General features: G+C 32.9%; 1 protein-coding gene across 2 annotated transcripts in view; it reads left to right on the top strand.

The window, feature by feature from the left end:
- Positions 1-26,997, top strand: part of LOC118186200 (band 3 anion transport protein-like) — a 422,199-nt gene that overhangs the window by 50,423 nt on the left and 344,779 nt on the right. Inside the window, exon 2 of one of the 2 annotated variants that reach the window (XM_035356272.2) lies at positions 21,704-21,774. The exons of the other annotated variant lie outside the window; for it this stretch is intronic. The gene's annotated coding sequence lies outside the window, so the exon portion shown is untranslated. The remainder of the gene's footprint in view (positions 1-21,703; positions 21,775-26,997) is intronic. 2 annotated transcript variants of the gene reach the window in all.

Below are 26,997 nucleotides of genomic sequence, written 5' to 3' on the forward strand. Positions count from 1 at the left end.
AGCGTTCTTAAGGACTTAAGGATGTAATATGACAGATTTATGAGTTTGGCGATTTGGCGGGCGCCAACAGGTTAATATATTTTATACTAAAGAAAGGATTTCGCCAAAATTTAGGAACAGGGATGCAATTTAGGTAGAGAATCGCCAACACATTATTAAGCAATATTATTAGAATTTAATATAATCAATTGATTTAAAAATATCATTACATATATATATAGGACTCTTAGAATCCAAAGTAAATTTTGACTCCCAAATTTTTTTTCGAATAAATTTTATATATAATATTTTTTCGAATATATATATATATATATATATAAAGGCACTAGCAAATATATATATATATATATACCTTTCTGCCCAGGATAACGGTAAATCATTTATTGCATAACTGATCCCATAAATGCTAAAACGGGAAATTCTTATTCATCCACCTCAGAGCCCAGATATTGTGCCCTCTAACTATAATCTATTTATGCCACTGCACCATTTTCTTTTTTGAGAAAACGTTCACACATTAAGCAGGAGGTTTGAAATGTAACAAAGAACGTCTAATGGCAAAACTGAAAGAATTTTTAACAAGAGATTGAAAAGTTGCCCGAAAGACGGGCAGAAATCATAATAAATGATGGATACTAATCAGTAGCTAAATTTATGAAATACTTTTTTACCCCAACCGAATTGTCTGTCTCAAATCCTGCATTAGCCTCCGATCGTTTATTTAAAGCAGATATATGGCAGTTTATTTTCCATGTCATAACATAATTTGTACATTTTTGATACCATCGACTAGACTTGAAACGTTATATCACAGAAACAGCACAAACAGTTTCGTTCGATTAAAGGCACTAGCAAATGCCAAACATCAGAGACAAAAGGATAAATTTCTACTTATTTCTCTATTCCATTCCTTCTCAAATATTTGTTTATCAGCTGCGAAATTTCACAGTAACCTATTAATGACCATTTGCCTTCATTTCCTACTTCCTGTTTTTATCCTAATATTTTCACACATTTTGTAGATATACGTTTCCCTTTCCGATACGGAAATCTCAGATCTGTAGATCTGTGATCAAGAATACAAGTTTCACTTAAGAAAATACTGTTTCTGAGCTCGAAAGTAACATTTTTTACAACTATTTGTTTGGTTGCTTGATTAGAGCAAAGAACATAAGGATTATCTGCCGATGAGGAGAGACCTTTGTGGAGATACTTATATTATATTTCATATAACACATGAGAAAAATATAGAAAAATATAAAAAAGCAGTATAGCGAGACCATTCGCCGGAAGTTTTATTTTCGAATTCATGCCTTTGTAGTCCACAGTTATTTCTGTCAGTTATTTTATGTCCAATCACACCAAACAATGGATGGCAAAGTTTAATATTTTTATGGCATTATTTTATTTACTTTCTGTGTATTCTTTCTTATGAATTCATCTGAGAGGCATTTTTTGCTTCTATAACTAAAATTCATATTTAATAATTTCAAAGCAAGTTTGATTTTTTAATTATTAGCACACAGATTAATTAGGATTAATTGCAGAAACAGCATTCATTAAGAAATTATGAGTAAGGAGTATCAATTGGCCATTAACTACAGGACTATTCTCTTTTTTGAGGATTTAAAAAAAAAAAAAAAAAAAAAAAAAAAAAAAAAACTTTTTTTTATACAGAATTTTGACAAGTATAAAATGTACTTCTTGGCTGTAGATCTTCTAGTGTTGATCCAATAAAATGGAAAAAGAACACGGACAATCAACAGAAAATTTTTATACCTCAAATCACTTCAGCAAATTCAAATATTTTTAACGGCCTGCAGGAGCTGAGTGAATAAGATTATTAAAAATTGGTAGTTCACCCTGAGTTCGTTTCCCGTGACTGGGCTGGTTGTTTGGGATTTTTCTAGTGTAGAACATGAATACGAGACAATTTACTTTAAAAAGTTCTCTACAAAAGAACACCTTCTAAGGCAAATAATCTTGAAATGTTTTGCCATAATGAGTACCACATAATGATAAAAAGCAAATGATTATTGTACACGGTGTACGGTTACTATTATTTTACATTAACCAGTTATTTATAATTTCAGCTTTTACTATCGCTTCTTCTTTTCCGTTTTCTGGCCAGAAATGTAAATCAGTAAGAGAGTATTTAAGCTGAGGATTTTGATTTTTTTATTGTTTTTGTGTTTTTGCCTTTTTGGCCACATTACTAGGTTTCGCCAACTCTGATAAGATTGTAAATCTTCGGCTTTGCGTTATCGCTGCTGACATTTAATTGCTACGCCGGTTGAAGTTTTGAAGCCAACTTCGATTTAAATTTACTTGTATAGTCTTTGACTACTAACCTATATTTTAAATTAAATTTGATGTTAATTTATGTTACATCGCTATAAGTGGTGGCTGACGTTGAGCATGAGACTTGCATTTTATGTTCATTCTGATTTAATAAAAAGGTTATTTCAAATTCAAGTCTCTGTAGTTATTTAACTTCAGACCAAGCGATAGTGCGCTCCAATTCTGTTAGGAGTATGGAACTAGTTTATGCTAACAAAGCAAGTCAGTCTGTATGAAGGTGCAAACGTACGTCGAAGCATGAATGAATTCTTCTGCAGATTTTGTAATATACACTCGTGCTAAAAAATAAACAACCAACGCTAAAGGAAAAGGTAAGGATGTACATAAAAAGCGGAAAAACATAGAGTTTGCATATGAGGTTGCATTGCCGAATGCAAATAGGCAACCAAATTTAGCATAAAACGGAATCCCGCAGTCACAATGCCATCAACGCAATGCCTTAAAAAGAGGCATGCCAGACCTATGCGTCAATTTGCAAGCAATAATAGTTCCATGCAATCTTAGATAGCCAAAGTGGAAAGCATGAGCCGAAGACACCTTTTGCACGACGAATCGCATTGGATGATTTTCGGGACATTGCAAACTGGTGCAAGACAATCCGCCATTGAAAGATCATAGTGTCATCAATGGGCTGTGGAATCGTTACCAAAGGGATCAAGACCCCTGTAGAAGATGTGGATCTGGACGTCGGAGGTTATACCACTGCGGCAGACGGTCTCTTCCTGTTGCTATATGAAACGCGCCGTAGAGATATAAGAGCACGACAGCTGTCGTCGCATCTCTCTGCTGCTGCAAGATGTCCCATATTACGTCAAACTGTGTTGCATCGACTACATGAAAGTGGACTGTACGCCCAACGACCTGCGGTTTGGGTTCCTTTGTCCGCATAGCATGTTAGAGCGCGGTTGAATTAGGCCCGTGAACATTGCTTTTGGACACTAGAATAATGGAGTTACGTGCTCTTTACGGATAAATCTTGATTTCATCCAGAACGATTCTCGAAGAGTAATGATATGGCGAGAGCCAGGGACACGCTATCGGGCGCCAAACATCGTCGAAAGAGACCCTTATTGAGGAGGAAGCTAACTTGTATGGATTGGGATTGCAACAGACGGCCGCACCGACCTTTGCTTGATTCTTGGTGGCTCCATCACAGCCATCCGATATCGCGATAAATTTCTGCACCCTCTTGTGCGTCCTCTTATCGTTGCATTGCGTACCTAAGCGATATTTACGGACGATATTGACTACCGGAATAGAGCTCGAGTGGTTCGGAGTTATCTGAAGAGTGAAACCATTCAACACTTGGCGCTGCCTGCTAAATCACCGGAGCTGAATCCCATAGAGTATTGTAGGTATAAGTGGGATATGTTAGAAAAGCCTACACCTTGTCGTTTGGTTTGGTTTAGTATTTTCGGTGAAGTAGCTTTGTTCTCTTAATTTTGAACACTATTGTATTTATGCTGGGGAATTAATGTTTTAATATTTACCTTAAGATTCTAAATATAGTTACTGCATACTTTCGTACTTAATTATATCGTGCAAAATTCGAAGCAGATACTTGAATATTATGAAGAATGAAGTGAATAAACATTTAAAAATTAAAATGAGAAAAGTATGTTGAGCAATATTCGGATTTGATAAATAGCGTCAAATAAATAAAAATGTTCTCAAAAGGTAACAACAACCTTTGCATTTTAAATACTGGTACTTCCAATTGCAAAATTTCAGAAAATAGGGTGAATGATTTAATAAAAACAGTTCTGCCAGGGGGGGTAGGCATAAATAATTTCAAATTGTAGTTACATTTATACCATACTCCCAAATGTTTTCCGAATACGATTGAGTTCAGTAAATAATTCATAATATATTGTATATTAGTGAGTATTCGTAAAAGTTTTGGAAATTGTAGAGGCTGTTAAACAAAACATTCGGTTATTTCGTTTGGAACAGCAAAAAATATACTCAATAAAGACGATACCTATCGATTTATCAGATAACACGAATCTGCTACAAATAAGAAAGGGAACTTTCGCATTATTGTCATAGCAACGACAAAGAAACGCGACTAGGAAGTAGTAGCTTACCTAATTCTCCGCACCTCGACAATGGTCCATTTTTGGAGGGGACCGATAACTTGTTTCAGGATTCTCCACTGAGACAGGTTTGTAAAATATGCTGTTACTATTAGACAGATTATTTAAGACGAGAAAATGGCAGTAAAAAAAATAATAATTCTAATAAATAAGCAAACTTATTTGCATTGTTTATAAAATTTAAATGAATGTACTAATAACTTTCTTGGCTTTCTTTATGAATCTAATGAGTATAGTGCCATCAAAAGTTTTTCCCATCTATTTTAGTTTTATCTAAGATTATAAAATTTTGATTTTAATTATAGAAATATGGATGTGCCATCGAATATTTGCATCACTAACTCCCTACCCAACGCTGAAACTGTTCAATTAAATATTTGAAGAATATCAGAAATCGTAAGCTCTGTTACAGCAACAAAACGAACATATCACACATCGGCTATTATTGATCACGAAATTAAGCTTTGAATTCCACCATAATATAGAGAAACACAATACTTTTCTCGTTTTTCTTAAGATGTGGAAAGCGTGCTTAGAAGAACGTTAAGCATGATGTAAATATTTAGTTATATTATTATTAGTTAATATCTTGTTCTTTAATGAAGATTTCGGGAATTTTTCTCTTATGAATTAAACGAAAAATCAGTGTCAAATTTAAATCAATAAATCGAGATTTTGATTATCATTAGTAAGCCCCAAAAGAGTTTCTGATAGTCCCTAGAATTAAAAAAAAATATACTATCATTGAAGTCTCTGGAAATAATGGTTTGGTTTATTAGATCATGGCAAAGCACTCGAGGGCTATCTGCCTTAAGGGAGGGATGCCTTCGTGGAGGACTTTTTAAGGGAAACTGGCTCGTATACACGTCACACATGGGGAAAACCACGAAAACACCCAATGCAGCCAGCCCGTTCACGGGATTCGAACCTCGGACCGAACTACCAGTGTTCAGCGACGTTACCGCTCGGCTGGAAATAATGAAACGGAGAGATCGGAAAAACGGTTCAGTGTAAATATTAGTAAGTGTACTGGTTTATTTGATTAATATGATAGCATAAACATTACAAACATATAATTACTAACTAAATATTACGAACATAAATTATTAATAAATATTGAGAACATAAATATTAGTTAATCGAGTTTTCGCTTATTTATTATAACATCTGTTTAGGCCACATTATCAAAACTAGATGGCAACCACAAGCAGATGCTAATTAACTCGAGTTATATCGCGAGAGTAGAAAAAGATCGTTTGTTGCTGTGGTGATTTTCTTTTAGTTTCTGCTGTTCTTTCATTATTCGATAAATATGTTTTCGTGAATGCAGTCCGCTTGAAATTTGACTTTATTACATATGCTCTACATTATTTAGCAACTGTATAGTTTGTTAAATTTTCTGTATAGATTGCTTTTCACTACCCATTCTAAAATCTTGGGAGCTCTCGTAGGTTTCAAAATTTCAACTTTTTACTTGCAGTATACCGACGAAATTATTTTATAAAATTACAATTAAAAAAAAGTATAATTCGGTGAAGGATATTTTTAAATTATTAAACTGTGAGATTAATCTCATCCATATTTACATAGAGGAAATGTTAACTTATGTCCTGAATCCTTGCTGTTAAATATATTTCTTTATTGAATTTATGGGGCTTATTTAAGAAGTCATCAAACACTCGTTAGATTGGTTCAACGAGTAATTCCTATCGTGACAGTTATTCATTCCAGACGAGGAATCATGTTGGGCTTAACAGAGCTCTTCTAGATTTCGATGCCAACAAATGAATTGCAATTCCAAAAAGAGTTTCAGTTCTCAAGAAAACTGCGGCAGCATGTATATTGCTGCTGACATCACAGAAAGTGTAAATGGTACGGAACTTTTTATTCTCTTTGCTAGAATGTATCCGTCGTAGCATGGAGAGGTCTTATAAGAGAAAACGGCTCAGAAAATTTTTTTTCGTGGTCTCATCGACATCAGTATCCCAAGAAATTCTGTTTTCCATACAAGTTAGGCTAGAGTACACTTGACCGTAATTCACAAGTTCAACAGCATAAAACACCTTGTGGATTACCCTGAGAGTTGTTCTCTTCGTTATTCTATTCATTTTGAAATCGTCCAACCAATTTAGATTCAAAGTTAAATTCTCTTTGATATTTCAGTAACAGGCGCAATACGGATGAAAAAGTTTCTTGAGTTATCTCCAGTGCAACAACGTTATCTATATAGAAGTTATGTGGAATTTTAGCTAACATCTCCAGATCATAATGAAAATCTTCCATGTAATTTTGTAGATGGAATTCTAAAACAGCTGCTATTAAAAAAGAACTACTCTTGACCCCAAACACTACTTTAATATGACGAAATATCTTCGATTTATTTTCTTCCTCTTCGTTTCTCCCCCCTCCCCCAAAAAAAGGTCGAAGCCGGTCTCTGTCTTGAGCCTTTAGACCAGTGTTTCCCAACCTTTTTTGTGCTATGCCCCACCCAATCCTCTCTAAAATTTTTACGCTCCCCTAGCTATACATAATTTTTAATATTTAAAAATTGAAATATTCACGAAAGAAACGTGAATGATAGCTTTTAGGAAGAAATGAGTACGAAATTTTGTGAGCAAGCACAGTAAGTGAACTTTAAAAAGGTGGAGAACTAAAATTCAAGAAAAAACTCATTTTAGTGAAAGTTTTTCATTTTAAGTATTAATAATTTTTATTATTTAAATTGAGTTCCTTGCGCTTGATACTCGCTGCAAATAAATTTTATGTCAGGTTCCAATTTAGATAACTTGAGTCTCAAGTCTCCCGGTTTCATTATATCCAACCGATTTCTTTTCTAGTTTTTTTTTTTTTTTTTTTTTTTTTTTTTTTTTTTTTTTTTAGCAGCAAATCATTTATGGCACTAAATCTGCATTCAGAAAAATATGAAGATGGTAACAATAGTTCTGTTGCAAATTTTGTTGCATTTGGATATCTGATTCTGGTTTCCTCACAAAGCTATGTCATCGCTCCTTTAATATTAAATAACGTTTTAATTGACTCATCATTTTGCATTTCTGCGAGTTCTTCTTCTTACTGCGTATTTAAAATATCAGCCAAATCCACTAGCATTGGCTGCATCATCCAATTTGGAAAATCAATTTGTTTTAAGTTACAAAATCTTTTAAATCAGCTGATAAAATTTTCATATGATTGACAATAACAAGTATAGCGGTAGTCACGTAACATTTTGGGAGCCAATGAGACTTTTCAAAATTTCTGTGGTATATGCCTGACATAATTCAACAAAGATAATGAAACCGAATATTTTCCTTTTGCATCGACATAAGTTTTATTTGCTCCTTGAAGTTGTTTATTTAATATATTTAATTTTTGAAAGATATCGGCTAAATAACTCACAATTGCCTTGTTATCATCCGTTAACGGATTTTTCATTTTAGGTTTGTTGCTTAAAAAATAACTAAGAGTATCAAATAGTTCCATAAATCTTTCCAAGCAGTTCCTTTTCGATAGCCTTCTTACTTCAGTGTGAAGTACAAGTCTCGTATAGTCTTCATTTTGTTCTCCATAAAATAACTTGAAAAGACGTTCACATTTGGCCCTAGCTTTAATAGCATTGATACACTTTATAACTGAATTTAGCACTTCATTTAGAACAGGCGAATTGTTTTTAGCTACCAGGTTTTCTCTATGAATAACACAATGCACAAGAAGCATTTCTGGATTCTCATCTTTTATCAATTTTAAGCAATCCTTTTTCTTATTCCCTGCTTTATTTTATTTTTCAACCATCATATTAGGAGCACCATGTGCAGTACAAGATGTATTAAATTTTTTATTAGTATATTTTTTATATCTAAGTAATTTTTTAGCTTACTATAAATATCTTTGGAGGTAGTGGTGCTTATTAATGATTTACAGAACATTTCTTCGGCAAAATCCTCTTTATGAATATATCTTACATAAGTTACAAGTACGGCCTCACTGTCTCTTACAGTTGGTTCATCCATTTGCACCGAAAATTTTCTTGTTTTCAGCTTTCCAACAAGTTGTATTTCAATATCCTCACTCATTTCAAACATTATTGTTATTTAGTGGCATAGCTTTAACGTCTTTGTCATCTTTTTCTAGAACAGTTTTAAATGCTGATATTGATGGTTTGATTAAATTCTTCCCTATAGTATGTCTTTTCCCAGATTAAGCGATGAGTAATGAAAGTTGATAAATAGCCTCCAGAGCACGATTAACAGTTGCATTAGGAGCAGTAAATAGACACTTTAATATTACTCTATTTTCAAAAATTTTCCTTAAATTGTGAAATTAATTCGAATCTGAATTAATATCAGCATTATGTTTTGCCTTCAAATGTGCCTTCAAAAGTATACATCACTTACATTTTTCTTTATTTTGGGGAATAAAAAATTAAATTTCGAAAAATTTTGACTTTATGAAACATATTTAGAACGTCCTTTGTCGCCTTAAACCCTGGATGAGTCCATTTTCGAATTGCCCCCCTTAACAGTCGCATTGTCCCCTTGTGGGGCGTGGGCCACACGTTAGGAAACACGACTTTAGACTGATTTGTAAAAACGCCTCCTTAATATCTGCTTTAGTAGCGTACCTGCCTTCTCGAAACTCAGGAGAAGAAATTAGTTCTATCAAATTTTGACTGCACTCCAAATACCGATTACCGGTCGAATTGGCGTTGAGCTATGTTCTTCAATCACCGGTCTTTGCGGCAATCAGTATCCGTAGTCAATAGCTACATTTTTTTTTTATATCTTCTTCTATTACTCCTAAATTACACCAGTCGTTAAAAATTTTGTCGTATGAGGAAAACAAATTTTGTGATTAAGTTCCTGAGTGGTAGATTTTAAACGCTTCAAAGCTAAATCCTTACTGAAGAGTATTTGTAAATGATTTTCGTCCCATGCAAATGCGACTTCATAATGCCCTCTTATTTCAGAAATCCAGAATTTTGAAACTGCATTTTTGCTTGCAATTCTCTTTTCTAGTCTTCTTTGTGGCTACGTCTCTTATTCCGATAACATTAAGTCTCCACAGTTCTGATAGAGTGGCATCGTTTACAAGCATACTTTGTCACTATCACAGCAGAAGTAGCATCTGTGTCTGGATAGGGTATCTTTTCCATAAGTCTATTCTAATAGTGTCCCAACAGCCACCAGCCCGCATGACAAATGGGCGATTTTTCCATTAAAGAGCTTATCCGCTATGTCAGCTCCTATTAAGAGATCGATTTCTAACGATTTATCTTCTAAAGGGTTAATGCGTCTGTCGTAACAGTATGATTGTCAGAAAGTTCTTTAACATAAGATTCTAGTTCCGAAATAGGAATGTCGAAACAAATTTCTTACTGCTCAAGGACTTCAAAATTTCAGTGATAATCATCATTTAGACTGTTTAAAAATATCCTGTATCTAAAATGTTTCTCGGAATGTTATTTGTCACCAAATAAATTATGAATATAATTTCCCTCCTTAAAATTTCTGGTATCGCATTTCCCTTGCTATATTTTGCTTAATAAGATCGTTGTGAGCACGAATCGATGAATGCACGAAATATTTTCCCTCTGTTTGTGTTCACATATAATATTTGTAACATTGGTCTGGTGATTTTGCAGTCAGTTAGTAGTGACCAAACTGTTAGTAAATGTTAAGCATATTATCGTTAAGTGTAAAGTAACAACTGAAACTTGAGACAGCTGTAAAAGAACCTTTATTTAAAATAAGAACAGAAGGCACACTTTGTGTTTACAAATCAACCAACCACTTGTGGAGAGATAACTTAAAATAATAGTAAGCGTAAAATTTAAATTCAAATAAACTAGTAGCCAAAGGCCACACAGAGCAGTTAACACAAATTTGGTTTAAAACTTAACCGGCGAGGATATTCACTATGGCAATTATAATGCAAGGCTGAAAACTAAAAATCTTATTTTGTTTGGCAATCTTAGTAACGTAGCCTCGAGAGGTAGAACGTGCTCAGTCTTACAATGTAAAAACCTCGTCTTAAATACACGCGAACTAATTTGCATTCTGGCCAGAAAACGGAAGGAAGAAGATCCAAGACATAAAATAACTGGTTAATTAACATAAAGGAACCTTACGACATAACGTAAGAGGACCTCATGCGTACATGTTTTATTACTTAATGCTGCATCACTAAACACATTCTGTTTCACTTCTGAAGTATTTTCTTTGTGATGTTTATGTTTCTTTTCCCCTTTTTTATTAAATAAATGTACAATGCTACCTCAAACATTTGTAGTCTCGAGCCCTATGCTCTATTTTATAACAGAAAAAACTAGCACGATTTCTGCCATAGTAATTTTGTTTTATCATCTTATGTTATTTTTAAAGCAGTTTTACAAGCTCGTGAATTAAATCTCTTCCCGGGAAAAAAAAAAAAAAAAAAAAAAAAAAAAAACGAAAGCTTTCAGATTATGCATTACGCCCAAAGGGGCGTTTTTTTAACGTTTTGTGTGTTACCTTTATTTATTAAATATCATGTTCTTCGCACGTAAACCATAAGTGTTGCTATGAAATCGTTGAGTTTCTTAGATCAAAAATTCGGAGGATTACGTTATTCAAAATTTGACGGCTCTAGGTACCGTTGTTTTATAGCAATGTGAGAAACATACATACGTTTACGCAGATTCTTCGTTATTTAATTTCTTTAAATATAACACAGGGCGATAATATTTGGTGGCAGCAGTTTGAAAAGTGATACGGACATTTACAGTGAATCGACGCAAAATGCCTAAACGAAATTAATAGCCCTTCTGAGCTAACTCTCCTTTGTGCTAAAAAAAAAACAAATTTGGCTGATATAACTTTTCAAATTGCCTTCAGATGTTTTTACTAAAACTAATCGAAGCTTTCCTTCTGATCCCTTTATTACCTCTTATGTACGACGTAGCATCCATTTATATCGTGGTTAATTATTATCCTTCAATAAAATCATACTGTTTGTTGTAACATTATCCTTTGAAAATTTCCGCTTGTATCTTAATTTCAAGTGATTTAAATAACCGCGGGACCATTATGTTTAATTTAATAAGGCCATACAAAGGCATTAGAAATATACTATTTCTCATAGGTTATACGTGATTTCATACGCGATTTATTGCATTGCTTGCAATCTGAACCAGCTTGCACGGCGTTCATGACTTTATTTTCTATGAATAAACTAAGAATATTTTTATCTCAAATGAAGCCACCGAATGTAGTAAGTGCAATCTGAAATCTTCTGTTTGAAACTGACTGTTTATAACGCCTATTATCTCTAGTACATATCCTAAAAACATTTTGCCCTTTTTGATCGTGACTGAAAATAAAGAACTAACGCTTCCCACTGTTCAGTATTAATTTTTAACAAAAAAACTGTAGGGTAGAACTCTGGGATAACTTTAAAATTCTTTTACATTTGTAGTATTTTGTACAAGCATCTGAAATATTACAAATTACGCTCAGTATTGATAGAGTATACAATTAAAAAAACTGTAAACTGTTATTAAATGCATTACTTCAGCTTCCGGTTTGAAATTGTGACATTAAAAATAAGCCACTTCTTAAAGAAGTACGCAATTTCTTTAAACCCTCCATTACTAGAGTTCATAAATCATCATATAATAGTGCAATAAATGAAGTCCCTCAAACGCCTACCTGGGAGCGCCAATAAAATTTTAGAAGATCAGTTAATATTACTGAAATGTGAAGTTCTTTATTCTTCTTTATGGTAGGCCGCTAACGGGGCGATCTTTGTAGACAGAAGCCATTCATTCAGAAAAACAGAAAGCGTTCGTTTAGGAAACAATAGGAAGTGTTTCTAAGAGAAAATTTTTTATTACTATTTAAATTGATAGAAGGAGATTAATTACAAATATGGTAAGCGGTGCTCATTTCTGATTCCGTTCGCTAGTGACTGTATTGTCAAGTTTATTTCAGTCACTAGTTGATTTCAGTTCCTAATGGATGAAAATTGCCGAGAGGCTCGCTCAACAGCGCCACTTCATAACGTCCGTTACTGAGGTCTCAAACATTAGCTTTAGCTTGCAGTACCTCTAAAGCATTTTCTACATAAAACCCAAATTTTAGGAAACAGCTTTAAATTGAATTTTTGAGATTAACCCCCTGCATTGACTGTAATATGCATGGCCTTTATCAGAGATGTTTTCTTCGAAGACATTTTCACAAAATTCAGTTCTATTCATCATTTTCTGAACATCTTTTACGTAATGACATTTGAAAGCTTTTACAATACCTTAATTATAGTTTCCTATATCAGCGATTCTCAACCGGTGGTACGCAAAGGAACAAAATATTTTTAACTATTAAATTCAAAAATCTCGTAAAGAAAAGAACAATTGATAGAAATTTCTTGTGATCGAACTCTAACTGAAGACTTCAAAAAATGACACACTTGTTAACTTTTGGCTGAACCGGGAAAAAAAAAAAAAAAAAAAAAAAAAAAAAAAGAGGAAGAAGCATTTAAAGGCATTTTAAATAAAGCTATAAAATTTGTATTGCCTTTTTGCACAACCTGTTTGTGTGAACAAGGATTTTTTTTCCATGTTATATTTGAAATATAAACACAGACTAAAATTAACATTGAATCCTAATTTACGGCTAAGGCGAAATGAAATAAGACCAGACATAAATTCATCTCTCTTAAACAGACCCAAATTACGCACTAAATTTTAGAATTAAAGTATTATAACTTAAATTTTGATGGTTAAAATGGTAACCAATTTTTAATCTAATAGTTTTTATGTGTGCATATTTAATACAAATAGCCAATAGCTTGTGCAAATCGCAATATATATGTACGATATAAATGTATGAATCAGAATTATAATATAACTATAAACATTAATTCTTCCTCTCTATTCTAAAATCGTAATAACTTATCTGCATTGCGTCATTCAAATTAATCATGCGATCTTACGTAACCGTTAATACCAGATGCCTCTTGACAACCAATCACCGAATTGTAAACCAAAACTTTTCTCTTCGCGTGCTTCCATCTTTCATAACTACGCACTTCAGCTTTTGCTCTCTACTGTGCTAAGATGAAATTTCGCTGGCTTGCTTTCTATCCCAACAATATCAAAAATGTAAATCTTCTGTGGAAAGGCACGACTAGAGTGCCAAGTGATTGTGGCCACAAATATCAATTGGAAATAAAAATGGAATTAAAACTGCCTCGACTGCCAAGTTCTTTAAATACTACGCAATCAAAATTCTTCTTCAATATGGATCTAAGCACGCATCTACAGTGTTCCGTCTTTTTCCTTTGTGCTTTTAATATTACATATATATATTTTAATACTTCTGTTGAGAAATTGAAAAAAAAAAAATCATTGTAAAACGTAGTGGTGGTACTAATGTTTTTCAGTTTTTAACTACTAATGTTTGTTTAACTACTAATCTACTAATGTATTAATGTTTTTCAGTTTCACGGATGTTTTAAATGGAACTTTGTCACTCTGGGGTAATTAAGCAACGTAGTACTCAAGAGATTCTTGACCCAAATTTCGCACTAAATTTTAGAATTAAAGAATTATAACTTAAATTTTGATAGTTAAAATGGTAACCAATTTTTAATCTAATAGTTTTTATGTGTGCATATTTAATACAAATAGACAATAGCTTGTGCAAATCGCAATATATATATATTTTAATATTTCTATTGAGAAATTGAAAAAAAAAATCATTGTAAAACGTCGTCGTGGTACTAATGTTTTTCAGTTTTTGTTTAGATGGTAAGCCAAAAGTCCAAAAGCTTGAGAACCGCTGCCCTATATGTTAGCAGCTGTATTTGTAGGAAGCGGAACTAATGCTTTTCAGAAAGTGATCAAAGGTGTGTGTTAGAAGAAGGGGCATGTTCAGAAAGAGATCAAAGTTATTTAATTAATAAAGTTAGTTTTTGATATTTCAATTCGGTGTTTCATTTCAAGAGCAAATTAGCAAAATTTCTCTCTGTTTTTTTATGTGTTCTTGTCACTATGATACGTTGGAAATAAATTTTTGATTTTTTTCAAACATCAATGTTTTCTGCTTCAGTAACCAGTGCTGTTTTCTAAATCAGTGCTCCGCAACCTTTTCTCACCTGCGACGCACAAAAAATCTTTCTGGAATTTCGTGGCACACCAAAGAGTTCCAAGTTATCAAGGAAGTGCCGAAAAAATTCAAATACTGACACACTTACAATGACACACACAACCACACAACAGTGAAATATATAAAAACATTTAAAATAGACATTATTAAGGAAAAAAAAATGTCATTGTGTATTAAATACATTATAAAAAATTGCAAAATGTCAAATACATGTATTTGATTGCGGCACACCTATATCCTACTCATGGCACACCAGTGTGCCGCGGCACACCGGTTGCGGAGCACTGTTCTAAATTGTTAGATCCAAATTTCACGTTAATAACATAGTAACACTTTCCTTCAATTTCTTAAACCAGCTGCTGTGTCACGTTTAAATATTAGTGTGGGTTCTGTCACACAGTCTAATTTCGTCTGTATTATAAATTTCATGTGCCGTGTATTCATTTAGCAACTTGAGTAAAACATCTTCTATCCAGTTATCAGCGGCATGATGATCTGCTTCTTTCTTCTTGTTGTGCAGTGTTAATGAATAATATTAGATGTATCTTTTCGAACTTATTATCCATCTGTCAATTGATGCAAAATTCTCTCCTAGCATTTAGGGAATTAGTGAAAAATGTTCTAGAAAGAAAAACGCTTTTTAGTTATATTGCCTGCAAGCTTTCTAGAAAAGCAGTTTCAACTCTTTCGATTTCCTGTCTCTCCCTTCGTTATTTGCATTTTTACCGTCTTGTACGAAGTAAAGAAAGCATTTTAATCGGGAAAAATTTCAGGATTCAGCGGAAGTACCCATTTTGACTGTTCTTGAATCCATTTTGATTATTTTTTTTTGGCGTGACATCAGTATGTATGGACAAAATAAAGGACTCTTTGTTCCAAAGAGGATTGTAAAATGGATATTTTCGTGTCGCCTGTATGTATACATCTAAGTATGCATCTCGCATAGCTCAAAAATGGTTAGCCTTTTTTATTGCAATCGGCAGTACCAAAAGTGTGTATATACGTATACCCATTCCCTTAGCCGGGCTTTATTTTCTCAATCCTTGGTCGTACTCATATACTTCCAGTCATAGAAGTGTTTTAAATGACGAAAATATTCATGGATGTTTTAAATGGAACTTTGTCACTCTGGGGTAATTAAGCCACGTAGTGCTCAAGAGATTCTTCGCTGCCATGTTGACATTAGTCTGAAGTGGTTAGATATGAAGGAAAAGGATCGATTCGTAGGAAGAATTTTGTCAGCGATGGACTGCGCATGCGTAGTGCAGTTCTTATTTTGGGGGAAAATAATTCGTCTGGCAACCTGTTGTGGCCAAGTTTCAATGTTTTTGAAAGATATCAAAATTATGTTTCGCTGCTATTCGTTAAGAAATGGGATCGGGAGTAATGTTAGCCAATTTATCAGCTTGAAAGTTATTAACAGCTTGTTTCGCTATATGTCCAGGTTCGGCAAGTTGTTTGCCTGTTGTGATGCTTTTGTGGGGCGTACGTAGGCGATCAGTGGGATCAGTCTGGTCTGCGATCAATGGAATGTCCTGCAACAGGTTTCGAATTTTCTGCACTAAGGATCTCTGATTCAGCTTTCCTGATAGTGCCATCAAATCATAGGTTGAGGCACTGAAAACGTGAAAATTTCGCTTGAAGTAATGGAGGTATCGAACGGCCATTTGTAGTGCCGCGAACTGAGCATAAAACACTATAAGGACAGAGAATGTAGAGAAAATCGTAATCTGCCACGGAGAATACAGAAGACGCTTACCTTTTTCAAACCAATTTTTGACCCTCAGTATAAACTGCTTCAGAGGTTGATCTATGCGGCAATGGGTCCAGGTATATCTTGCGATCTTGATTTAAGAAGGCAGAATGGCAGAGAGTTAATTGCTTTTTATGTTTGTTTGTTGTTAATTTGTGTAAATGTGATTCTGAAGGTTTTAAGTCTACCTTAGCTTTGTAATGCCGGCTGTGGTCGCTTCTCTTTCTGCTACCAGATCAAAAGACTGCAAATTGGGAAGGATTGTGCTGACGAAGTAGTGCAATACGCCATGCATACGAGTAGCCAGATGGGGACGTTGCAGCGGAATGAGATTATTTTTCATGTCCATAGTCAGTCTGTTTCTCGAAACTGAGGCACCGTAAAGTATGATGCGCTAGACAACCGCACCACACCACAGTTTAAGAAGAAGCAACTGCGCAATTCATAGATGTACTTAGCATAGTGTTTGTAAGCAAGCAATAAAGCAACAACTTTTTTGAAGTGGCAGATTTGAAGGAGCCCGGAAAGTTTGTTTTCAGTTGATTGTATCACTTTATTTTAGTTTCTGCATACATTTCACTGCCTTCCTTGGAATTATATGCTTGGATTGCATTTCAAGACAGAGCAATTCTCCTTATTGGTTTTTGAAGCATTTCCATGCAGATTAAAATAAATAAACAAAGAAAAATAAAGAAAAAATGTGGCATAGAGAATATGCACATTTCCATGTGATGTGATATTTATTTATGGATAAAATTAGTCAAATGTTAATGCAAAATATTGGAGCTGTCAAAGTGCATGATATGAATATTTTATAACCTGTAAAAAAAATTTGAAAGCTCAAATCCTGTATTACTGTTCGTTCAGCTGATATTTATTCAAAATTTTCTGAAACAACTAATAAAGTTATTTATCTTCTGTTTAAGATGCAAATAATAGAATGCTTAGCAGTTTTTTTATTTTTAAAAAAATTTTTTTTTTAAGTAGATGTCAAATTTAATGGTTACATTTAATCTGCCATATCTGATAACTGTGTGTCATTACAGTGGAGTTTCAATAACAAATTTAAGTTTAATTTCAGTCTTTTTTATGTACCTCATTTCGTCACGACTTGTTCATTCCAGAGAATTATGTAGATTTGAATGGCAAGCAGTTTAGTATAAAGTTAGAGAAAAGATTTCGTAAATGTGGGAATGTTTGGATTGACTTTGGCTGTATGCCCAACACGCTTGGCTCTTAGCAAAAAGCATTAGAATCTCATGACGTAGCTTGTTGAAATTTGAGCTAGTTTTTAATTGCCAACCTGTAGCTTGTAACTTCGCTGAGAAAGATTTTAGATTTTGTAAATACGGAGACCGTTAACCTTTTAATGTTTGTCAGTTTTTTAACCTTCTAAAAATGCCAAAAGCTGCAATAGTAAGTTTCTACTGTTTGCTTTTGCTTCTAAATGGCATCACTACTCTATGAATGCTCAATATTTTGCAGTTATGAAATTAATATACCTGTTTCAAAGGTATCATGTTTGAATATTCTTAAATTCCATTAGAGGGGAGGAAAAAATTCAAAAACCTTGAAATATATGACGCACACATGCTGAACCTTTTATATTTACTACATTTCAATCAAAAATGGTAATTAAAAGAAGATTATTTGTAGTGTTACGGTTTTTGTATTTAGTTTGCTATTTTTAGTAGAATTTGTAATTCAAATTGTTTTATTTTCCCGTATAAGAGACTTATTTGTAGAGAAAACTACGCCGGAAAATTTAAAATACAGGAGCACGCGCATTTAACATTTTAATAAATATATATCTCGTAATTGAACTCTTATGAAATCGAGAAAATACCAGAATATTCTCGTGCACGATTAAAAAGCTTATAAAAGCCGGATCAAAACATGTAAATTCAATTGTTTATTTAATTCTTGTTCTTGATTGTAGCGAATTCACGGTGAGATCAGATTAGCTTTCTCTGCTTTGAATTGAGTTCTATTAAACGTTTTAGTAGTTAAAATATAATTACTGTGTGATATTGTACGAATATCTCTGAGAAAATTTCAGCATTTTGTTTTATTTCTTAGGATAAAAATAAATTTTATTAACTTTTTTTCGACTTGTACATTCAATCCATTACGAACCCGTACGCACGTAACCCTTTTCTTTGTCAGTGGGGTTTGAATGCCAATCACAAGAGCGATGGAAGAACAGTTAAGACAGCTGATTGCAGCTTTTGCTTCATCTAAAGAGGAGATGGAAGTTGGTTAAGATTCTTTAAAGAGGAGGTGAACGCCCGCCAAGAATTCGTTAAAGAAGAGAAAGCTGTTAAAAGAGAAACAAAGGTATGTCAAGAGGAAATGAAAAGAGAAATTACTTGCCAGTTATAATAGAAAACCAGTTAGAGGCTATGGAAGGAAGAATAGATACAGTTGAAGACAAAGTTGGAGAAATTCAAGAAAGAGTTTCTGCCGTCCAACAACAAAGTGATGAAAGGGTTTCTGCTGCTATCGGCAACAACGTTGACACCTTAAAAAACTACATAGCGACAGAAGGAAGCAATTTTGAAGGTTTTAAATTTTTATCCATGCTTGCTCGTCGGTCTCTGAAGCTTTCAACATATGATTGGAAAACCTCCTGACAAGTGTATAAGATACAATTTTCCATCCTTTTGTTTTCAGCTACGTTTTATTTATTTTATTTGGATTTTGATTTCAAATTTGAATAATTAAATTTAGTTAAGAGCAGGATTTTTTTTAAAATTTTGTAAAGCTTATTTGCTTGTTGTATTCGACACTATTTGGACTGCATACCCTGTTATTAATTTAAATTAAAGAATGTCTCGTTCAACTGTGCGTGTGATAACATATGAGTTTTAATCAAGAGTTGCATCAACATCGTCAGTTATTAATAATTGTATTTTGAAAAAGAAAAATAATATTTTAAGTTTTGTGAAAAATCTTCTTTCTTTCGTGCGAGATTTTTCACAGCTTTAAAACTTTCATTTCACATTTTTTGCTTATCATCGTGTTATTACTAAAATAAGTAAGCAAACAGATGCTAAAAATAATTTGTGTTAACCAAATGACCAGCTACTCGCCACTTAATTTATTCATCGAGAATGCCCGTAGCCATCGATCATTCAGCCGACTTATCATCAATTCGTTTGATGCATTTTATCCTGGACTACCGATATTTCATCCGCGAGAAGAGGGGAAGATGGGCACACATAAACAGTGAAGTCTTGCACGGGATTCTATCCTAAACCATTATGGAATACTAGTCAACCTTCACAATCGCTAGGCCCACCAGCAGCCGAGCGGTAAAGACGCTGAACACTGGTAGTTCGGTCCGAGGTTCGAATCCCGCGAACGGGCTGGCTGCATAGGCGTTTCCCCATGGTTAATGTGTATACGAGCCAGTTTCCCTTAGAAAGTCCTCTACGAAGGCATCCCTCCCTTTAGAAAGATAACCCTCGTGTGCTTTGCCATAATTTAATAATCCAATCCAATCCAATAATCACTAGACTATCCAGGGCTACAAATAATAAATTATTACGTATATTGATTTTATGTGTTTTTCCCTCTGAGGTGCATTTCCGTCTTCCCAAAAGTCGATTGTATTATCTAATAACTTTTTTATTTTTTTTTCCAGATCTCAGTATTTTTAATTATTCCCAGTTGATTAATTGTCACCACGGCTAATACATTAAACCCCTTTTCTAGCAGTATTACTCATTCATCTAAATTCGGCAACTCCGTTTTTCTTATGCGCAGGTGTTTTGTAGTAACGAATTTTTCTCTTCCCCTCCTTTGTATTTCACCATCGTGACACCTGCACAACGCGTGCGTAAGAGTGGCTTGCTTTTAAGAAATAAAAACAGGAAATGGGATTAGAATAAGTTTTTTTTTTTTTTCTTAGCAGTTGCGATGAAGCTTTCATGCTCTCTGTCTTTTTCCTTTTTTGAAGACAACACACATACACACATATGAAATAAAATGCCGGTTTCTAGGAACGAATCAGCACAATAGAATAATGCAGTGGGGTTCTTTCTAAGGGTGTCGATCTATTGTTAGATCATGAGAGAAATTCTAGCCACCACTGAATATTCCACAACTTAAAAAGCATTGCATGGAGTACAGTAAAGATGAGTTTTGTTACTGTTTGAATTTTTATTCTCTCATTTGGAAGAGAGTGACGACATGTAGAAAGTAGAAATAAATATTTTTGACTTTTTATATTGTATACAAGCAGAGTAAAAGAAGTGCTCACCCAGTGTATACTTAGCACAGTAAAATATTAAAGCATTTATGTTGTCGAGTCGCGTAATATTGAATTTGAAATTAGAAGACCACTTCTAGGGGGGTATGGAAGGGAAAATGTTATTTGCAATGTATACAGTTAAATCCCGCTGTAGCTAACCCGGTTTATAACGTATGATATAGCAAACGAACGTTTTGATCCCGTCCAATTTTCTAAACACCTAGTGGTATTTTATACGGCTATAGCGAACTTCCAATGTATGAAAATCGGATACAACAAACTTTTAGTATCTTTGACTGAAACATTTTTCATAATTTTTTTCTAGAATTTCTGCAGTTTTTATCTAAATAACTATTATCACTTAAAAATTGTCCAGGCTTAAAATGACACTGAGTCAAAGAACTTGAATGGATTCAGGTTCTTTGATTGAGCTATGTTTGAGACTGATGCTATGGTGAAAATTTGGAAAATTTTATTATTCGAGACAAGCGAAAGTAGTAAATACACTGAGTCACAAAAGTAAGTATGCAACTCATAGCTTAAGTGAAAAAAGCTCTAGTTCTCAAATAAATATAAGAAAAATATTATTTTGGAGAGTGTTGTTTATAGCTTCTGATTCAAGTCATAAAGTAATGAAAAATAAACCAAATCATTATATTTTAAAAACTTTTAAGAGTAATTTTTTAACTACCAGTAGAAATTTAAATCACAAAAGTATATATGCACTCTGAATTTTTGACTTAAATAGGCTGAATGAAACTTCTCGAGTGATTTTTCGTATTTCAGTGATAAGTTTAGAAGTTCTGCTACAAAGCTTGTAAGTTTGAGCTCTAAGTACATCAACAATTCACCAATGGCTCCACGTGGAAAAGAATTATCAAAAGATCTAAAGGATGCAATAACAAAGCTCTATAAGGAAAACAAGTCCCAAAGACAAATCGCTAAAATCATAGGCAAAAGTCCTGCAACAGTGCAAAAAATCATTGAAAGTTGTATTTTTTAATTACTTTTCATTTTGTTATTAAGTTCTATTTTGCTGTAGTCGAAATAAATCGTTAATTTGAAAACTCTAATATTGTAGGTCTGTTTTTTTTCATAGGACATCATCACATACTCTCTGCATACTTACTTTCTTTTGACTTTGAGCTGAGCTGTACAGTTAATTCATCGGTAAGGAAATGGATATTTTTTATTCTTATAGATTTATTTTGTTTCTGTATTTAAAAGCTGGCGAAATTCTTTCTTCTGAATTGGTTAGAGGTTTCCATTCTTTAAATCTTTTGCAAGACTTAGGATCTTCTTTATTGTGCCTTTGCTTGCTTTTCAAACATACATATCTTGGGAGAAATGAATGATTTCTAATTGGACATTGGATAGGGCAGATTAGTAATGAAATTATTTTCACTTTCATATTTTCCAGAAGGGTGAAACTTCACATTCTTTTACTCAATTCTCAGCTTCACGGCAAAGCACTTAAGTACAGCTTTCCGACCCGGTTGATCGCTCTCGGAGCTCAACACACTCGACGATGCAATACGATATTTCCAAGGAGGTTAGAATCATGGAGGTAGGAAGTAATCTCCATGGTTAGAATAGAAGGAGGGAGGGTTCGCAGTTTCCTCCACTATCGGGGAATGAAACTCCACGGAACAAGCGGCGTCCATGTTTGTTACTTCAAAACATTGCAATACGGTAGTGAAACGTACGTGTTTGTGAGCTGTTCTATGCATGAATTTTCCAGTAAAAATATGTTAAATTTATAATGAAATACTTCGCTATTGTTAGTTTTTTGTTTTAAAGTTATAAAGATGATATCTGTAATTTACTAAATCATTAAGAAATATTTCGAAATCTAAATGCATGTGCATAACATTAAAGCCTTTAAAAATTATGTTTCTGCATAATTTCAAGAATTTGTTTAGGTTTTAATAGCAACTTCTCTGGTATACTTTCCAATTGTTTCTTTAAGAAGTGATATTTCTGATTTATTCGCAATATTATTATAATTTATTAAAGAATCATTTTTACCTGAAATTAATAGCAGATAATTATCTAAAAAAATGGTAACATGTTGCTTTTTTTTTTTTTTTTTTAATGAAAGTTTTAAATAGATTCTTTTCACAATCAACAACCTTATATCAACAAGAAAATAAATATTAATAAAATAAAACAGATTTATGTGAATTCAATGATTTCAGTTTATGCGCGTTTCATATTTATGAATCTCAAAGAAATTACCTTGAATTAAGCTGAATTACAGAAATATACCTATATAAATTTTTGGATATATCTTTTCACATGTTCAATTGTGTAAATATTTTACTTACGTTTATCGCTATACTGCCCAGAAATTTGTAAGCTTATGCAAAAACATTTTAACAACAGAACAGTTTATCTTGATCAAATGCACAAATTATATTCGTAACAATTCACAAAACTTAAGAATGAATAATAATTAATACATAAAGAAAAGCGTTGCTTTATTTAACACCTTTACAATTCATAAAAATAGTAACAATTGATTTCTTACATTTCATGAAAATTATAAAACGAATTATCTAAGCGTTCAAATTATACAGCAAGCATATAATCCTAGCATATATCATTGTATGTTAAGGAACGAAGATACCAGCTGTAAGCAAAAACATTAAAATGTATTGTATTTAACATGTTTCGATTATTATTAAGTCCTTTTGTCACATCTGGAAAGAAAACAACATGACATTGTGATACTTTTTAACATATTTATGAAATTACATAAGAAAAGAAAAGAAAATTAATGCTTACGAGTGAACAGTAATCCCAGGAATATTTTTCGAAAATCTATTTGTGCATTCATATGCAATATAAGCTGACATGCTTCAAAAAGAAAAGGAAAAAAAAAAAATGTTACAATTACAGACTTCCTTGCACAAGTCACAGCGATAACAGTAACATGGCCGCCAAGCTTCACCGTTTGAAATGAACCTTCCCTCCTTCTATTCTAACCTCCTTGGATATTTCGCTGGTAAGACAGCCAGTCCGCTTAGGAAATGTGCTTGTTTGGCCTGTTTAATTTCTGTGGATGATTATAACTACTTCTTGTCACCTTAGTTCATGTTCCTTGAACTCTGTCTTTGCAAGAGTAAACGAACGAAAGAATCAAAAATTGGAAGGTAAGTTGTAAAGGGAGAAACATTTTGAAGGAGAATAGGAGCTACAAGTTGGCTGTGAAATTAATGCTGCTGTTTCCCTGCTATTAGTATTATTACTGTGTGCAAACCGATTAATCGTTCATATGAGAAACTTTACATTTAATTAAATTTCTGTCACAGACACTATAGATATACACAGAAATACACGTGTATACACACACTTTTAAAAGGACATTACGTTGTCCCAAATATGTTGATGTGTGCACCAGAGCTAGTTATTGAAGTAAGTTATAATTAATTATAATAAATACTTTGATGCGCAGAATCCTAACACCAATACTCCATTTTCTGTTACAGACACTATAAATTTGCATATAAGCACATGTATATACTCAAGCATTACTAAAATGGATGGATAAATGCAAATAAGTAAGTTAAAGCAAACATTACTAGTGCAATTGTACAGATATTGCGATACTAAGAGTTTCTGCTTGGGAATTAATATATATATTGCTAATGCAACTAAGCTTTGTAAGTATTTGACACTGATGCATGCCTGATATGTAAATGCATGTTAATGCTGGAATTGTTAATATGTTATACTTATAAAGAAACACCAATACAATGAGTTGCTAGCTAGTGAACTAACGTGATGACGTAGGAAAGCATGTATTAATTGAAAATATATGTAAATATAGTTCTACTTAAATAACATTAAATTCGGTTCGCAACATGATATATGCAACTATGGCCCTACAGCGGGAACTGTACCATGGTTTTCCGAATTGTTGAAAATCATAAGTGAAAAATCGGCCCATTCCTTAATGCGCTTTAATAGCGTATAGATTACTAAACGTTTTTAGCCCATATGTAGCAGTTTTCATAGCTGGTTTCCGAAGATTGAAATCACTCTGTACTGGTAGCGTTTATCGAACAATAAACGTACAGCGCTTTTTTGAATTGAAGGTAAAGTGAGTATTATAGGCAAATGGATAGTTAATGTAATCAAACCGATATCTGCCGGGAATCCAGACTATGTGGGAAAAACGAGACTTTATAATTTTTGCTCTTAGACATAAAGTTGGATACGAGAAAAAGTAGCTGAGAAAGGCCAAGCATAATGATGTTGAAGAAACATTGCTGAAATAGTTCACTGTTCAAAGAAGCCAGAATGTGCCATTATTTAGACACACGCTAATTATAAATATATACTTTAGAGAAAGTTGCGTAATTGAAGAGAGAGAGATCTAAATCATGACTTTTATGCGAAGAATATTAGCACCTAAAATTATTAACTTATGGTAAAATTGGAGGGGAAGGAGAAAAGGCGAAACAAATTTAGTAATTGCGCGCAATAATAAGTGTAATTAACCCCTTACCTTTTCTTTTGATTCATTACATTATTTGCGAGATATTCCTTCTTATTTCTTATCGGATCGGGTATAGTGAAGCCCCAGATATAATGAACTAGACTTTCGGTTCCTTTCGCTATAGCAGGGTTCGATTAATTATTTCTGCAGTTAAATAAGACATGAAGTAAACTACCACAAAAGTGATGTTGTCATTAATTTTAAAGAATGGAATTTCTCGTGCTTTCTGATCGGAATACTAGATACGGATCGCAAAGAATTTTTGATTACTCTAATTACTACTTTCAGTTGACATATCAAAGTATGAATTTCCACTCATATTTTCAATAATATCAGAAATATGGAGAATAAAAATATTTTTTTATTGCTGCTTTTTTTTTAGGAGTGTCTATGAATCATTAAAAATTTATTCGTATGAAGAAGAAGTGCAGTTGTTAGACTTGTTGTTGTAAATTAAATGATGGGTAACAATCTGGTAAGCTTTCTGTCTTTCAGCCGACAGCGTGGCAGAGAATCCACTGGGGCAGTTAGCATATCGGCCAGGGGGCCCCCTGACAGAATTATTCAAAATTTCCTGGATTGTATGCTCTTCAGTGCGTTTTCTGGGGAAAGGATATGTATGTACACTACAGCGTTTCAGCTCATTTCGGAAGTAAAAATTCCCGGGGGGGGCTGGTACGAATGCTGGATAAATGAATGGTTTAGATAGACGAATGGTGCAGTATCACTTATAACATTCGCTTTTTCGTCCAGTTTAAAAAATTCTACATTAAATTAAATGAATTGATGTTTGAATCCGGCAGCCAAATTTTAATTTTCGTTACTTCATTTTTTTCTCTTGTCCCCTGCTTGTCCATGTAATATGATCCCTGCCTTTATCTGGGAATTATATATATATATATAATAAAAACAAATAATAATATCTCTAATATCATATTAGATTGCCGAACTTCATCATTTTAAACACCACAGTTTTGAAAATGTCAGAACTGAAATTTTAGACATTGTTACTCCTGCCAAAAAAAAAAAAAAAAAAATTACAAGAATCGCTTTACATTTTTAAACTCAAAACACTATATTGTAATCTATGACTGTTTTTCTCAGTTGTAAATAAATTAAACTTTTTGATAAAAGATCATTAAACTTGTACATTGGAATTCCAATATTTCTGAAAAAGTAATTGCTAACATCATTATCAACCATATGCTGAGAATTAAAAATATTTGCACTGCTGTTGAAGACATTAATCGAGAAATTCAATATCTAAAAATGACCATTAATAATTAAGTTCCTTTTAATTTTATTAACTTACTTCACCAAAAATCAGATATTAAATCGTTTCAATTTTATTGTTACTTACAATAAGAAATACTTAAATCAAATTTGGAGGTATTTACTGGATGCATAGAAATTGTAAATATCCATGTAAAAAGTATATAAATAGTCCCTGTATTTTTGTTACAAACAAATGAAAATTTTCATTCTAGTTTTATTTATATGCCAAATAGTTGAACTCACCTTCAAGTTACTGTTGCTCAACTGTTTCTCTTTTCACTTTTCCTACTTCCCATTACATATTACTTTTCGTTTTAAATCCATTATACTTTTATTAAAATTCCTGTCTTACACGCAATTAAAAATTTTTTTAAAAATCTTTACGACTCTTTTTTACACAGACTTAATAAAATTCATTCTTTTGAAAATCTTTTTTTTTATATACATTTAAAGTATTTATATTAATTTAAGTAATTAATTTTTTTAAAATTTCATATGTATACCAAAATACAGATTAATTTTCCTCATTAAATGTTTTTATAATTTAAATTTGTAAATTCTTTGTATTTTAATTAAAAAAATATTTTATTTAATTAATTTGAATTTCTTTTTTC

Source organism: Stegodyphus dumicola, chromosome 2 (assembly GCF_044657685.1).
Source record: "Stegodyphus dumicola isolate Sdum_Otavi_A_Nest chromosome 2, ASM4465768v1".
Classification (NCBI taxonomy): Eukaryota; Metazoa; Arthropoda; class Arachnida; order Araneae; family Eresidae; genus Stegodyphus; species Stegodyphus dumicola.